The sequence below is a fragment of the Macaca fascicularis genome, chromosome 5 (genome assembly GCF_037993035.2).
Source record: "Macaca fascicularis isolate 582-1 chromosome 5, T2T-MFA8v1.1".
In the NCBI taxonomy this organism is placed as follows: domain Eukaryota; kingdom Metazoa; phylum Chordata; class Mammalia; order Primates; family Cercopithecidae; genus Macaca; species Macaca fascicularis.
In genome coordinates, this window is record NC_088379.1 from 71,365,000 (window position 1) to 71,380,721 (window position 15,722).

The 15,722-nt window shown below is 35.9% G+C and overlaps 1 pseudogene; it reads right to left on the reverse strand.

Annotated features, from left to right (window-relative positions):
• Positions 1–5,144: 5,144 nt before the first annotated feature.
• On the reverse strand, positions 5,145–5,523 carry LOC102143793 (non-histone chromosomal protein HMG-14 pseudogene; annotated as a pseudogene).
• Between the last annotated feature and the right edge of the window lie 10,199 nt (positions 5,524–15,722).

Genomic DNA, 15,722 nt, shown 5'->3' on the forward strand with positions numbered 1-15,722 from the left:
ATTGCTCTTCTGTAACTATAAGCAATTTAAATTGAGAAAATATGCATTATTCCCCTCTCCATTCAGGATTTAGAATTGTTCTTGATAAATAGGTGATGATCAGCAAACACTTGTTAAAGGAATAAAAAGGAGGAAGGATTGTCACTTTTTCTCTGAAATATTTGCTTTACCCCCACCCTATCCTTTATCAGGTATGCAGAACTCTATTGATTTCTTTGTTATGAAAAGAATCTTCTCTTCTGCTATATTCTAAGCAATTGGCATGCAAGGGATTTTTTGCCTTTCATCTCCTATACTTAGGAGGGTGCATCACTCAGAATAAATGCTCAATACATATTGAATGAAGGAATAAAAATATTAAATTTCCTTCTGTTACCACCTTAAAGCAAAACTAAAAACATAGCATATTAATATCAAAAAGACTTGTTAGAAAACCCATTCAAACTTGACTTTGTAAAAGTGTCTGTCAAGATGGTTATTTTAAAAGAATCTGAAAATCTTAGAAATACTAAGGAAAGGATGTATGTTCTAAGCCATTGAGAGTTGTGTTTGAAATTCAGTTTTGATGATAGTAATGTGAATTCCAGATTTTATTATGCACTCTAAGCTTCTATGTCCTCATTTTTAAAACATAGATAAAAATCTACTTCACAAGAATTTTATGAAACTTAAATGAGAAAATGAATTTAAAAACAGGTTAATATACAGTAGACACTTGGTAAACAATAGCTGCTATTATTTTTTCATTGTTTTTAATATCATCATTATCATTATTAATATAAACCTACTTGTAGCTCACACTCTACCATAGTTAATATTGCTGTTTTTAAAAGGATTCATCTTAAATTTGGACAAGTGGAAAGTCATATGGATTGTGGTCATGTGTGATTTTTAAACAGGCAACTGAGAATTCTTTTCCCTCTTACAACAAACACATTTCCATCTTTCCAGTACTGTCAAGGAAAATTTTTTTTTTCCTTGAAATCTAAGTCCTTCACTAAATGTCCTATTAAGCTATGTAGTCAGCCAGGCGTAGCCTGTAATCCCAGCACTTTGGGAGGCCAATCGCGCCACTGCACTAGAGCCTGGGCGACAGAGCGAGATTCCGCCTCAAAAAAAAAGCTATAAAAGCTATCTAGTCAAAAGACTGACCCATTTTGGAAGTATTCTTTCCCTATTTGCCTAGGAAGAAGTAAAGATTCTTCTTTTTTTTTTTTCTTTTACCATTTTAGAAAACACTAACATATTATTGTCTCACGCATCTGTGTAAAGAGACCACCAAACAGGCTTTGTGGGAGCAACAAGGCTGTTTATTTCACCTGGGTGCAGGTGGGCTGAGTCCAAAAAGAGAGTCAACAAGAGTGGTGGGATTATCATTAGTTCTTATAGGTTTTAGGATAGGTGGTGGAGTTAGGAGCAATGTTTTGCAGGCAGAGGGTGGACCTCACAAAGTACATTCTCAAAAGTGGGGAGAATTACAAAGAACCTTCGTATGGGTGGGGAAGATTATAAAGAATCTTCTTAAGGGTGGGGGAGATTACAAAGTACATTGATCAGTTAGGGTGGGGAAGAAACAAATCACAATGGTGGAATGTCATCAGTTAAGGCTATTTGCACTTATTTTGTGGATCTTCAGTTACTTCAGGCCATCTGGATGTATGTGTGCAGGTCACAGGGGATATGATGGCTTAGCTTGGGCTCAGAGGCCTGACAATTATCATATATAACATATTCCTGCATTTCATCTTATAGATTCTCTGGGACGGAGTAAGCACCCATTGTCCATTTACTTACTTGTATTTATTTCGATCTAAAGGAATTCAGAACATATCACCCCCAAATATGCCATTTTGGCACATGAGTTATTTTGAGCTTAAAAAATTGAGAACCAGCCAACACAGTAAAAGTTCTTTACCTCCCCCTCAACTGCCTAAAATATAAATTTCCCCTTTGTAAAAGAAATGTACATCTATTTTAAATTTTTCATTAGTAAAAATATCAGTACCAGGAAAAAGATCTATTCTGAGATAACATTATCACCTGAAAGACTTTTGTCTTCATAACAATGCAATTTTTCTTCCTCATCTTCCTCCCTTCACCTTCCTGTAACTTGCCTTCACCACGTTCCAGAAGCATCAAACCACAGTTATTTTTTGTAGCTCAGGATATTATATAAGCCTCAATTAACTGGTCTTTTCTCATATGAACTTCTGTGCATATACACATAATATTGTTTTCCTCTTGTTAATCTGTCTTATGTCAATTTAATTCCTAGACCAATGAACCATTTTTTATCTTTTTCAAAAAACCAACAAAAAAATATAACTCATGAAAATAAATTAAAACCATCCAAATGAGAATACGTAAACCCTATTTACTTAGAGCTTGCCATAAAGCAAGGGAGTCAGCCACCATCAATTGCTTTTGGCAAAGATTCAAAGTCCAGCAGGGGAGTGAGAAATCTTCAAAGTGAAATTGTAGGTTGTTGGCCTTGGGTAGCTGGAGGCAGGCTAACTAGAAGTGAAAGTACCTATTTGGCTCTCTCTGGTTAATCCCAAATTGGAACCAGAAGCAAAATTAGGGAAGCTGTTATTTACTGATCAAGTCATGACCATTTTGCACAGTTTGTAATTTGGCTTCCTGAACTGTCACTACAGAGTTTGCAATTAGCATTTTATTTTTACATATGGTCTGGTCATTGTTGGTGTATTTATCCCTGTTTTTCTCACATAGACAACACACTCAGAATACTAGCATTTATTTGAATGCTGGTCCACACTTATAAAAATGAGTTTCAAAATATATTTATAAATTTAAATATATTTCTACACTAGAATTAAAGCATACTTTTTTATTTCTTTCTTTCTTTTTTAGACAGTCTCACTCTGTCACCCAGGCTGGAGTGCAGTGGCACTGTCTCGGCTCACTGCGACCTCCACCTCCCAGGTCCAAGCTATTCTCCTGCCTCAGCCTCCTGAGTAGCTGGGATTACAGGCATGCACCACCATACCCAGCTACTTTTTTTTTCATATTTTTAGTAGAGATGAAATTTCACCATGTTGGCCAAGCTGGTCTCAAACTCCTGATCTCAAGCCATCCACCCGCCTCAGCCTTCCAAAGTGCTGGGATTACAGGTATGAGCCACTCTGCCCAGCCTGAGTTACAGCATACTTTAAAAAAAAAAAATTTGTGTATAGATTTCTATGTAAAATAGATATTGACTTAAGCTTTATGTTGTTGTTTGTTTTGGGAGAAGTCTCAATAATGCCACATTGAATTGGAGATCTTTTAAGGACAGTTTTGAAAACAAGATGGAAATACTTTAAAGGTTACCATTGACAGAGTAGGAGCATCGCTGTCTTGTACAAGCCCCTCATTCTAAAGTTCACCTTAATCAAAAACCCCCTAAATCCAAAGGACATCAGCTAAGGTCAGCACAAAAATAAACCACAACTAAAATCTCCAACCAGAAACATTCCAAACTCCTCCTTGGCCAGAGTCATGCTAGCCCAGAAGTAACCTCCCTCTGACAGGAAAGGTTTCAGCTGCAAGATAACCCCCTACAGCCAGAAAGACGTCAGTCCCAAGATAACCCTCCCTCCTCCCAGAGACATTCCAACTCTGCCATAAAGCTTCTCGCTCACACAGAAACATTCCAAGCTTGTGATAAGCCCCCTCACCCTAAAACCAATATACACTGTTAGTCTGTAAGAGAACGTGCTCCTGACCAAAATTGGCAAGAAGCCCCTCTCAGGTTTATTTTCGCTAAAATAAATGTGTCTTTAACTGTCGAGCTGCATTTCATGTTTCTTCCCTCTTTCTTTAACTCTTACAACCACAACTAGCAGAAACCTGATAGTTTACTATCAATGTTCCTTACACATTGATGACAATCCCCAAGAGAAGAGCAATCTTACTGTGAAAGTTTTTTTTATTTTTTAAACTAGAAATAATTAAATCTGATACATAAAATAATTCATGAACCATACAAGGTCTTCAAAAGCAATTTTGTTACATGAATAAATTATTTTTATCTTTAGAAAGGTGTCACAACAAATTCTAAAGTATGTGTAAAAATAATTTCAAATAAAGAAATGATTCTGCGTTCTTACACTTGATTTACTCTGGGTAAAACAAAAGTTTTGAATATAGCATCATGTTACCTTTAAGAAGTTGAAAAATATCAACTTCTGAAGAAGAAATTATAAAAGAAAAGTGCATAGTACAAACAATTTCTTGATTTAAAGAAGGATCTGCTTTAAGTACAAATGTTTAATATAAGTTAAATAAATTGTCTTCTTCAAACCATTTTTTAATTATTTTCAGTAAATATTTATTGAATACGCAACAGAAGAAAAGACTGAGGATGAGAGCTCAAACAAGACCATCATACATAATATATTTTGCCTGAACTACATTTTATTTTTTTCTTTCATCTTTGAGATTTTATTGGTACAGTACAGACATTTCAATTTGTACACAATTCTTAACATAAGTACCAAAAATCTAAAAGGCCATGTATTGTAATTCTTTTTTAAAGTTATTCCAGTGACTTTCTCCCTTAAAATTTGGAAGCAAATTTTCCTTAAAGGCTATCAAGTACCAGTACCTTCATATGTTGATAAGCTGTTAAATACATCCCACCAATTCACAACTGAATAGCAGATACACTATATATTCACATTTTTAATCTTTCACAGCACAGTAACAAAGTTGTTAGGACATCAGGACTACCACAACCAAAGATGTTACAGAGTGCACACAGTTCTCACAGGGAGAGCTATGATCAAGGAGTGGATTTTTTAAGGAAACAATTCTACTACAAAACATGGGAATAGAAGTAATTTAAAATGTTCAAGACATTAAATGCAGGACATACTCTATATTGCCATTTAATCTGGTTTGTACTATAGAATATAAAAACTAACCTCCCCAGCTATGGTATGTTAAGTTGACACCCAAGACAGTCAAAGCCTCCCATAATTCAATATCCCACAGTATTTTCTGGTTGTACCAAAAAATAAACAACCAGCAAATAATTTCACCTCTTAAAAAAAAAGCATTTACACTTAAAAAATGGGATGAGGTGTGATTCCCTCCTTTTTAAAAACGTTTCTAGAGCTACTAAAAACTTGCATCTACAAAATAGTTGATAATAAATATTCCTCTGGATTGTACAAGAAAGGAGACAGGGACCGCTGATAAGACATGGTATATGGTATTAATCAGACTTGACTTCTTAATCTCCTGCTTCATCAGAGGCGGGACTCTCCTCAGTTTTCGTTCCCCATTTTCTGCAGGTAAATCTTCAGTTTCTTGGTTGGCCACTTCGGCCTGTTTTCTCTTTGCTCTCCTTTTCCCTTTTGTTTGCCCCTTTTTGTCTGAAGATTTGTCTTTCACTGCTGCCCTTTTCAGCTTCGCTTCCACTTTTGCAGGAGCAGGTTTAGCTAACAACCGCTCGGATCCCCTCCTGGGCTCTTCCTTGGCGGCCCCTTCGTTGGAGCTGACCTTCCTCTCAGGCATCCTGGCGGCAGGGAGGGCATGTGCCAGGTTCCTGCGGGCCGGGGCTTGCCTAGAGCCTTCGTGAAGCTGAGCTGCAGCTCCTCTCACCGCCCGAGCTGCTGAGACCCACTCCCTTAACTACATTTCCAAAACTTGAACCAACATTTCAAAATCAGGACATTTCATATACAAGTCTGGATTTCAGTCTTCCCTTGAACAACCAGGGCCTGCATTTCCCCAGTGAGACTCTGCCTCTCTCAGTTGTCCTTTATCAGAGCCCTGCCACCGTTTTTATCTCCAAATAAATACTTTTTATACCTTCCTGTCTATAAAGAATTGAAAAACGAAAGACCAATAAAGTATCACATTTTAAGAAAAAGTCCCTTTTACATTTCGACTGCCTTCTTTAATTTAAATTAAATAGGCAAAGACTTTCTGTAATGAAGACAAAATCTAGCCCACTTCAACTGCTTTTAAAGGTTTAGTATTAGGCGGTGGTTCACACCTATAATCTCAATGCTTTGGGATGCTGAGACTTTAGAGGATCACTTGAGCACAGGACTTCAAGATCAGCCTGGGCAACAAAGCAAGACCCAATAAATAAATAAATAAATAAATAAATAAATAAATAAATAAATAAAGTTAGCAAAGCAAGACCCAATAAATACATAAATAATAAATAAATAAATCAAGAATGTTAGCCAGGCATGGTGGCATACACCTGTGGTCCCAGTCACTTCAGGGACTGAGGTGAGAGGATCGCTTGAGCCTGGGAGGTCAAGGCTGCAGTGAGCTGTGATCTAGTCACTGCACTCCAGTCTGGGTAACCGAGTGAGACCCCATTGCCAAAAAAAAAAAAAAAAAAAAAAAAGAGAGGAAAAAAGGTTGAGTATTTCTTATCCAAAATGCTTGGTACCACGAGTATTTCAGGGTTTCTTGGATTTGGGAATATTTGTATATATGTAATGAGATATCTTGGGAATAGGACTCGAGTATAAACACAAAATTCTTTAGTTTAACATACACCTTATAAACACAGCCAGAAGGTAATTTTATACACTATATTTTGATAATTTTGTGTATGAAACAAAGTTTGTGTACACTGAACCATCAGAAAGCAAAGGTATCGCCATCTAAGCGACCCATGTGGACAATCTGTGGTTGTTTGTCATCGCCATCACTCCTGACTTTGAACTTATATGCTATTAATAAGCAATCATTTTCTTACTCACATGTAGGTGTTTAAGTAAAAAATATGACCTATCATTAATACAGTGAAAAAACAATGTGTTCAGGTAACTAAACAGCACAGTAGCATCATCAGAATACCTCTATCAGCTGTTAAATGACAGCAACTATAAACACCAGCAGACTGAATAAACTGCATTGTGCACCTGTGTTTTCACTGCAACCTATCACATGAGGCCAGGTGTGGAATTTTCTACTTTGTGGCATCATGTTGGTACTCAAAATGCAAAATTGAATCAAATATAAAATGTGGACTTCAGACATTACAATATTCAATCCTTATTTAACTCTCTTGCTATAACTTTGTTTCATGCACAGGTTTTGGAGCATACTGGATGTCGGATTTTCAGATTAGGGATGCTCAACTGGTATTATTCTGGCCCCTGCAAAGCTTTCAGTAGGTCCCCTACTATTTCATACCGGGGACTTGCGAGTTCCTGGGAATAGCACTGTAACTCATTCTTGAGTGGGTCCTTGACTTCATTGAGTTTATAATCTAATAGGAAGAAGGCTATGAAGAATTCTAATAAAGTAAAACAAGCAATTACAACAAACCTTCCTCTTTAACTTATCAAAAACGGAAACTTTGAAGAGCTGCTCTTCAATAAATCACTGGAAGGCACCAGGACCCAGGTGTTTTGACTCAGCCTCATTTCAGACTGAGATCTGAGGCCATAATACCTCATGTGCCTATATATGCTAATAATCACCATTTCTTGTACCACTGTTTACATACTCTCATCTACACAATGATCTTCAACTCTTTCTCATGCACTTCAGTCTTACAATTTGTGATCACCAAACTCTCCTGTAAATTCCACCTCTTCTCTGAATGTTCTTTTCAGTGGCTGAGTTCCATTAATCCTGGCTTCCTTTTGTGCAAATTCTTCTGCTGAATTGCTTTTAACAGAAAGCCCTTTTATTCTTTCTCAGCTTATAAACGTCAGGAAAATGAGATGTGATAGGTGTCCTCCTTTCTTCTTACTGCCATATCCAATTAATTAATTCCCCCCTGTACTTTTGAGAAAATTAATGCTAAAGCCTTTGCCATCCATCTATAAAAGTGACACCCTTTCTTATGTCTTAATGCCTTCTGCTAAGCTATTACTCTTTATCATTTGCTGAAGATTTATCTCAGGGCAAAGAATTCCTCCCTACCTGATTATCATTATCAACTATTTCAACATTAACATAGACGAAGTGGCCACACCCTCATCTCTTTGGTTCTTGAACTCTCGTCTCTACCTTCCATACCCATTCCCACACTCAGCTTTGATTTCATTAGAAATTGAATCAAATATAACATATGGACTTCGGACATTACAATATTCAACCCTTCTTTAACTCTCTTCCTATAACTTTGTTTCATGCACAAAATTATCAAAATATAGTGCATGAAATTACTTCCTGACTATGTTTATAAGGTGTATGTTAAAGAATTTTGGCCGGGCGCGGTGGCTCAAGCCTGTAATCCCAGCACTTTGGGAGGCCGAGACGGGCTGATCATGAGGTCAGGAGATCGAGACCATCCTGGCTAACATGGTGAAACCCCGTCTCTACTAAAAAAAAATACAAAAAACTAGCCGGGCGAGGTGGCGGGCGCCTGTAGTCCCAGCTACTCGGGAGGCTGAGGCAGGAGAGTGGCGTGAACCTGGGAGGCGGAACTTGCAGTGAGCCGAGATCTGGCCACTGCGCCCCAGCCTGGGTGACAGAGCAAGACTCCGTCTCAAAAAAAAAGAAAAAAAAAAAAGAAAAAAGAAAAACAAACAACAAGAATTTTGTGTTTACACTCGGGTGCTATTTCCAAGATATCTCATTACATATATACAAATATTCCAAAATATTGGCCCTTTCCTGGTTTTATTTCTTTTACTGTCCAGTTTAATTAAAGTATGCCATTATAATCACTCATTTGCATATACTCAACTCTTTTGCCCTTTTTACCACTTTTGTATACTTTAAGAAAATTCTTATTGAATTCTAACTTATACCATTTTTCTCCCTGTAATTGAGAACCAGAATATTCTGGGAAAAAGAAAAACATACAACCGGGCATTTTCACATTAAAGTCAAAATGAAAGACTTCAGATGAGCACAAAACAAGTATGTTCGAACTCCTGTGACGTCTCCCTAGTGCATTTGTTTTCCAGCATTCTGAGATGATATAACATGCCCTCTCCACTTTTTTTTTTTTTTTTTTTTTTTGAGACAGAGTTTTGCTCTGTCACCCAGGCTGGAGTGCAGTGGTGAAATCTTGGCTCACTGAAACTTCCGCCTCCGGGTTCAAGCAATTCTCATGCCTCAACCCCCCAAGTAGCTGGAATTACAGGCATGTGCCACCACCGCCGGCTAATTCTTGTATTTTTAGTAGAGATGGGGTTTTGCCATGTTGGCCATGCTGGTCTCGAACTCCCAGCCTCAAGTGATCCACCTGCCTCGGCCTCACAAATTGCTTGGATTATAGGCATGAGCGACTGCACCTGGCCCTCTCTCTATCTTTTCACCTCCATTGTGTTAAGTATTAATGATCTACTTAATGTTTTATGGAGACAATTGAATGTATCAAACATAATCTCTTCAGCAGAGACTGCTAGTAACCATACAATATACATTGAATCCTTATTTTTAATGACAAGATTCCATTCTTTAGATAAGTACATTGCCACCTTGCAGAAGGATTATTTCTCATCCTTCCTTGAACCTAAGTTTAGCTATATGAATCAGTCCTGGCCAAGGAGACATAAATAGAAACTTTATGTAGTGTCTTCATCATTAGAAGGCTCATTAGAAGGTATGCATGTGGTCTTCTTTTTCTACTTTCTCCAACTTTCTGCCTGGATTTTTTAATTTATTTTTTATTTTTTTATTTTTTTAGTTTCTAGTGTGTTTCATGCTAACAGGCAGAAATTTGCCAAGAAAAACAGAGAAGGGTCAGATAAAATTGAATGACACTGCATGTCATGATGAACAACCATCTGGGGTCCTTGTCCAGTATTGTTCCAATGGAGTGGAAGAATTAGAAAATGTTTCCATGTATAATGTGAGTAAAAAGACAAGAATTAAAGATGGGTGATTTATAAAAATCTTTCAAGAAGTTTGATTATGAAAGGAATGATAGAAGAACAACAAGGAAAAATTAAGAATTAGGAATTTTTTTTAATGGGAGGTGCTTGATCATTTTCACTTCATTTTTATTTACTGAAGGGGAATCTGTTGATTTTAACAAGTTAATCAATCTAAAAGAAGAATTAATGCTCTCTCCACACCTCTCCTTTTCCTTCGGCCCCCTAAACAACCTGTTCTTTATTTTTCTTACCATTTTTTTTTAAACATGACGTTGTTTTAGTTTTCTCTCCTCTAAAGTAGGAATAATAGTAGTACCTACATCAAAGATTGGTAAAGATTACATGTTTTTGTTCTTTGGCTATTGGACCTGTGATTAATTTGTTTACTCTTGGGTTCATTCCCTGATGCCCATTACTCTGCTTGTCACCACAAATATCTGACTCCTTCATTTCCTAGGACCCTTGTCTATTGACTTCTAATTGGTTTCAGTATCCTGAATATACCAGCAGAAAACACTAGGGAGAAAGAAAAGGAGAAATCAGGATATTTATCTTTCTTCCTCTCTCTTTCTGTCTGTTCCATGCTAGATCTCAACAGAACCTCTCCCTTCTTCGTGGTTTGAGCTCTCCTTGAAAACTTTCAGTCTCTGAACTTGAGAAGCATCATTGTGCCCCATTTGTACTTCCAGCTATAGGGGTGATAATACCTTTCACGTGTCACTAAGCTCAGGGTTGTCTTACTATGACCCATTTGGTTTTTCATCTCGTTTTTCATGTCTACAACTAGGTTCCCATGTTATATTCCTCTACTGAACTACTTGGCGTGGGTTCTGTCTTCCTGACTTCGTCCTGACTGATACAACTATTATTATCATCATCGTCATCATCACCAACAGAATAAGTCAGGAAATGTGGAATGTGGAAAAAAATGTTAAATGTGGAAAAAAAAAAAAGTGCCTCAGAAAATAAGAGATGGAATACAAAGCCCAAGTAAGAGGAAAAGCCTGCAATTGGAAAATGGAAATAACTTCATATTTAAAAAATTAAATAAATAAATAAATAAATAGGCATCTAAAAGTATGTGAATAGCCAGTCAAGATTATTCTGTATTTTATGTTTTGTTATTTTTACTCCATCCATTTATCTTGGACATGTTTGAGGCAACTAAGACCATAGTCCAGTTGTACCCTGTCTCCCAGTAGCATCTTAACAAAGTAGTGAGTCTCCAGAAAAAGGTGGCAGAAGTATGTGTTATACAATTAGAACCTGAGAAGTGTCAGGGAGCTCCTTGTGTCCCAGAGTGCACAGAGGCAGCAGAAGGAAATCCATGCAACACAAAAGAGAGCAAAAATAAAAACAATTACATAAAATTTCTGAGCAGATTGGAGATGAACAGATCTCAAAAAGTCCCTAAACATAATTTGTTGTGGGAGCAACAGAAGAATTTCTCTTTGCCTAAGAGTGGTACTAAAGAAGAAAGAGATTTGCTGAATTTAATGCATCAGATGAGAGCCCAGAATAATTTAGTAGCAATATGTACAGACTGATCACTAAGAAACAAGCAAGACAATATGTGACTCAATAGAAGTCAATGAGGACAGAGCATATTTAAGACTAGATGCCCAGTCCCACCCTCCAATGTCTTTAGACTATGTAAGACACATGGACCCTTGACACAGTTCCTGGAAAAGGAGAGGGGAGACTGAGTAATAATAATTGGGATTGTGGTTTTGACATTCTGACAGAATAGGGCTGAAAATAGAATATAAATTCAATTTTAGAAAAATAATTTTTGTTTATTACACATCTGAATTAGAAAACTGAGATTTCTACCTATGACAAGGGAATAAAAATAGTTGAAGGTTGTAACAAGATCAGTTTTAAAGTCATGTTGGAAAAATAAGCTCATAAAATATTTAGAAATTTTATGAAGCATAGTACTACATTAAAAATACGAATGGGCTGGGTATGGTGGCTCACACCTGTAATCCCAGCACTTTGGGAGGTCGAAGTAGGTGGATCACCGGAGGTCGGGAGTTCAAGACCAGCCCAACCAACATGGAGAAACACCATCTCAAATACAAAATTAGCTGGATGTAGTGGTGCCTGCCTGTAATCCCAACTACTTGGGAGGCTGAAGCAGAAGAATTGCTTGAACCTGGGAGGTGGTGGTTGTAGTAAGCCAAGATCGTGCCATTGCACTCCAGCCTGGGCAACAAGAGCAAAACTCCGACTCAAAAATAAATATAATCATTCATATATATATACAAATAGATATATGTATATATATCTATATAGCCATATGAACATATATATGAATAGATTCATAGGTGTGTGTGTATATATACACATATATATCTGAATTAGAAAATATACGCATATACACACACATGAATATAAATATGTATATATGTATATGTGTGTGTATATATATATACACACACACACATATGAATGAATCTATTTTGCTCAAAAAGAGAAAGCCAAGGTGGAAAAAAATTCTTTATTTCAAAATGCTTAAAAATGTTTTTGAATAATTAGTTGAAACACTGAAATCAACTAGAGTATAATCTTGAAATTTTGGAGATAGTTAGCATTTTGGTCATCTTGCAGTTTTGTTTTGTTTCTCCATGTATACAAAATTATTTGTGAAGACAGAATTAATTGTGAAATTACTTATAATGAAATTTTAAAATATTTACAGTAGCTTAATTTCAACTGGATAAAATAGAGATATATGCTTATATGGGGCTAAAACTATAACAGGTAAAAATATAAGAGTGGGGTTCACTGTGCCCATTTCGTGTCTGGAATCCAGACACAGCAAGCCACCTTTCAGCTTAAATACTTTTTACCCTAGTTTTCCCAGTGTTTTCAAATGAGTGCTAAAATGGTAAATTAAGAAATAATGACTTAAACACTTTTTGGCTATATTTATGATGGAATTTGAATTGGCATAAACTTTTTTCATACAAGAGATAAATCATTACTTGGCATGTAAAATGCCCTGGTCAAAATTTATTTGCTGCTTTTCTTCAAAGAGAAAAATAGTGATGTTCTGGCAAAGAGTATACGTGAGAATAAAGAGAAAGGATTCATTGTTTATCTAGCAAGTTGCTCACAAATTCGAATTACTTAGCAGTTATCTTTCAAGACTGAACACTCACATCAACAACTGTAAGCAAAACTGTTAATTGTTATACTGTATTTGACAATATCCTTATAATGGGAATTAAGTTTAAGAATGGGAAAAAGAGAACTCATCACTGGTAACATAAGCAGTTTTTCACCTTAAATTACATGTGACAAAAATTGTGGTGTTAATAGTTTAGAGAAAAAGGAAAAGAATGAGTTATCTTTCTTTACTGAACACGGCCCTGCGTGACACAGCAAAAAAGACTAATCAGTCAGTGACTGTTTCATGACATAATTAACTAAATTTTCCAGTAATAATATGTGTTTATTGAAAATTTCAACTTCGTATAGTACCACTTCTTTGGCAAATCACTTTTCTACAGAGATTTTCATAAACTTTTAAGAATGGAGCAGCAGTGGGCACCAAGCAGTCTACTAGACGTCCCTGGTTTATTGTTCTATGGCATTAGAAATATTTTGGCAAAAGCTTTGAGAAATGTAGCCTACTCTATAATTTTTTAGTCACTTATTTCACATTTTTTTGATAATTTAAAAATTTTGCCCAACTTTGGCCATTAGATAACAATACCTTCTAGAGAAGCCATGAGCCATAACTCTTCATGAAGTTCCTCTTGCTCTAAAAACAGAGGCCCATGTCCTGGACCCAGATCCAGATAAAAGGGCCAGGCACTATGTTGTCTGTATCAATTGCTAATTCATAAAGGTCTTAGGTGGGGGGTCTTTGCAAAAACCAGCAGAGAGTACCTGTGTCTTGTTTTCTTTCTTTTGTATTTATTGTTTTTGTTTTCTCAGCAACCTGGCTCTCAGGGAAAGAAAAAGGCTCTTCCAAAGTGTCTGGCTGCAGCATGCCAATAATCATGTACAGTCAGTAGCAGTGCAACAAATCACTGATAAGTGATGAAAATATAAACATGGTAATTCTAAAGGGCTTAGATAAAAGGACAACACGCTATTTGAGGACAGCTTTTAATTCTCCAATGAAAAGAGAAGACAATTATTTCCTCTCTAGGAATTTTGGATACAGAAATAAGTTGGAATGTGACTTTACCTTGCTTCTTTGAGCCATAAAAGGATAATATTCTGATTAACAAGCTGGCTTTTGTAAACTCTAAAACTAAGTACGTTTACAGATTAATTATTCTCTAGTTATGGGAAGAAAAGTAAGCCTTGTCGAGAGTAGCAGTAACCATCTCCTTTATATCACTGCAGTAGGGGTTGGTATTTTAGGCTTCTTTTGCATTCATCCCCATAGCATTTTGTGAAGCGTGTCATGAAAGACAGCAGTACAAGATTTCCTGCAGATTTCTCTCATTGATTTATTAACTGATCTATACAGTGGTTGTCTTATCACACTGATCACTAATGATGACATAGAGAATAATTGCCATCCTATGACCTATCAGAAAAGTCATTTTAAATATGAAAGTAATCATATTTTATTATTAATAGTCTACATAAGCCAGTTCTCTCCTTTCTAGGATCTATACTAGCAGAAGTTGTAAAGCAGTGTCTTAAATACTCATTCAGGATGTTTAATATACTTTAAGTCAGTGGGAGATTCAAACATTATCAACCTTGCATTTTCTAGGGTTTTTTCTTAAATTTTCTTTATCAACAAAATTGGCTGAAAGGATATTACCAGATCTTGCAGTAATATGACCAAAATATTCATAACTTGATCTTAATAAATTGCATATTTTTAAAAAACACATTAAGTCTCAACAGGAAGATATCAAACTACAATTTTACCTAAAAGGTCTTAATAGGTGCTATGTAAATATGACAGTATATTATTAGAGGAAAATATTACCTAAAATAAATTGTGAATCACTTTATGGTTAGATGAACTGAATATCGATACTGTGTGCTTCACTCTTAACTAGAAGAAAAATAACATTGCTGGAAACATTAATATGATGATGGTGCTTCAGGTAAGCAACTCACAGTGGCTTTTTGCCATTTAAGCAAATAACAGTGGCTTTTTTTTTTTCCTGAATGTTAAAATTATATTTTGGTGTAGAAAAATGTATGATTTAACAATTATTTTCATTATAGAATTTTCCAGTAGTTCAAAGTCTACATTTGAAACTTATTTATGCTGACTTTTTTTTTTCCTAGATCTATAGTATCTCTGGAAATTAGATATCTCCACAGAAACTTTTCTCTTCTCTTGATTTACCTTCGTCATTTTATGAATATTTTTTCCTTCTGTTTTAGAGATAAGGGCATGAGATAAAATGCATATGTTATGGGGAATATATTTAACATATATTTGTATTTTCCAATTCAGCATTCTAAAACAGTTATCTGCCAAGCATGTAAAGTTAAGAATGCTTACAATTTCCATATCACCACAAACTGTTACAATCTGCACCTCTCTGTCCTTTCCTTTGAACATGGCCATTGTGATACCATGGACCTTTTAATGACAACACCGTACCATGCAACATGATAGTACACTATGACCAAATAGAGCAGTTTTGTTTTTAATAACATAAGATTTAATAGTTTTCATTTTTGTAATTCATTTTATTTTGAATTCTTGGTTTGGATGTTTTAGGAATTTGGACACTTGAAAAAAAGCTTTCCCTGTGTAAGAACACAAGAGTTCTACTTTTACCAAATTGAGTTAGAACTTATGTTTTTCTGTCTCCTCCTTCTGTACTCCTTCCTTTTCTCCTTCCTTCCTACTTTCCTTCCTTCCTGTCTTCCTTTTGTCCTTTTTCTTTTTTTTTGCAGACTAAATCCTCA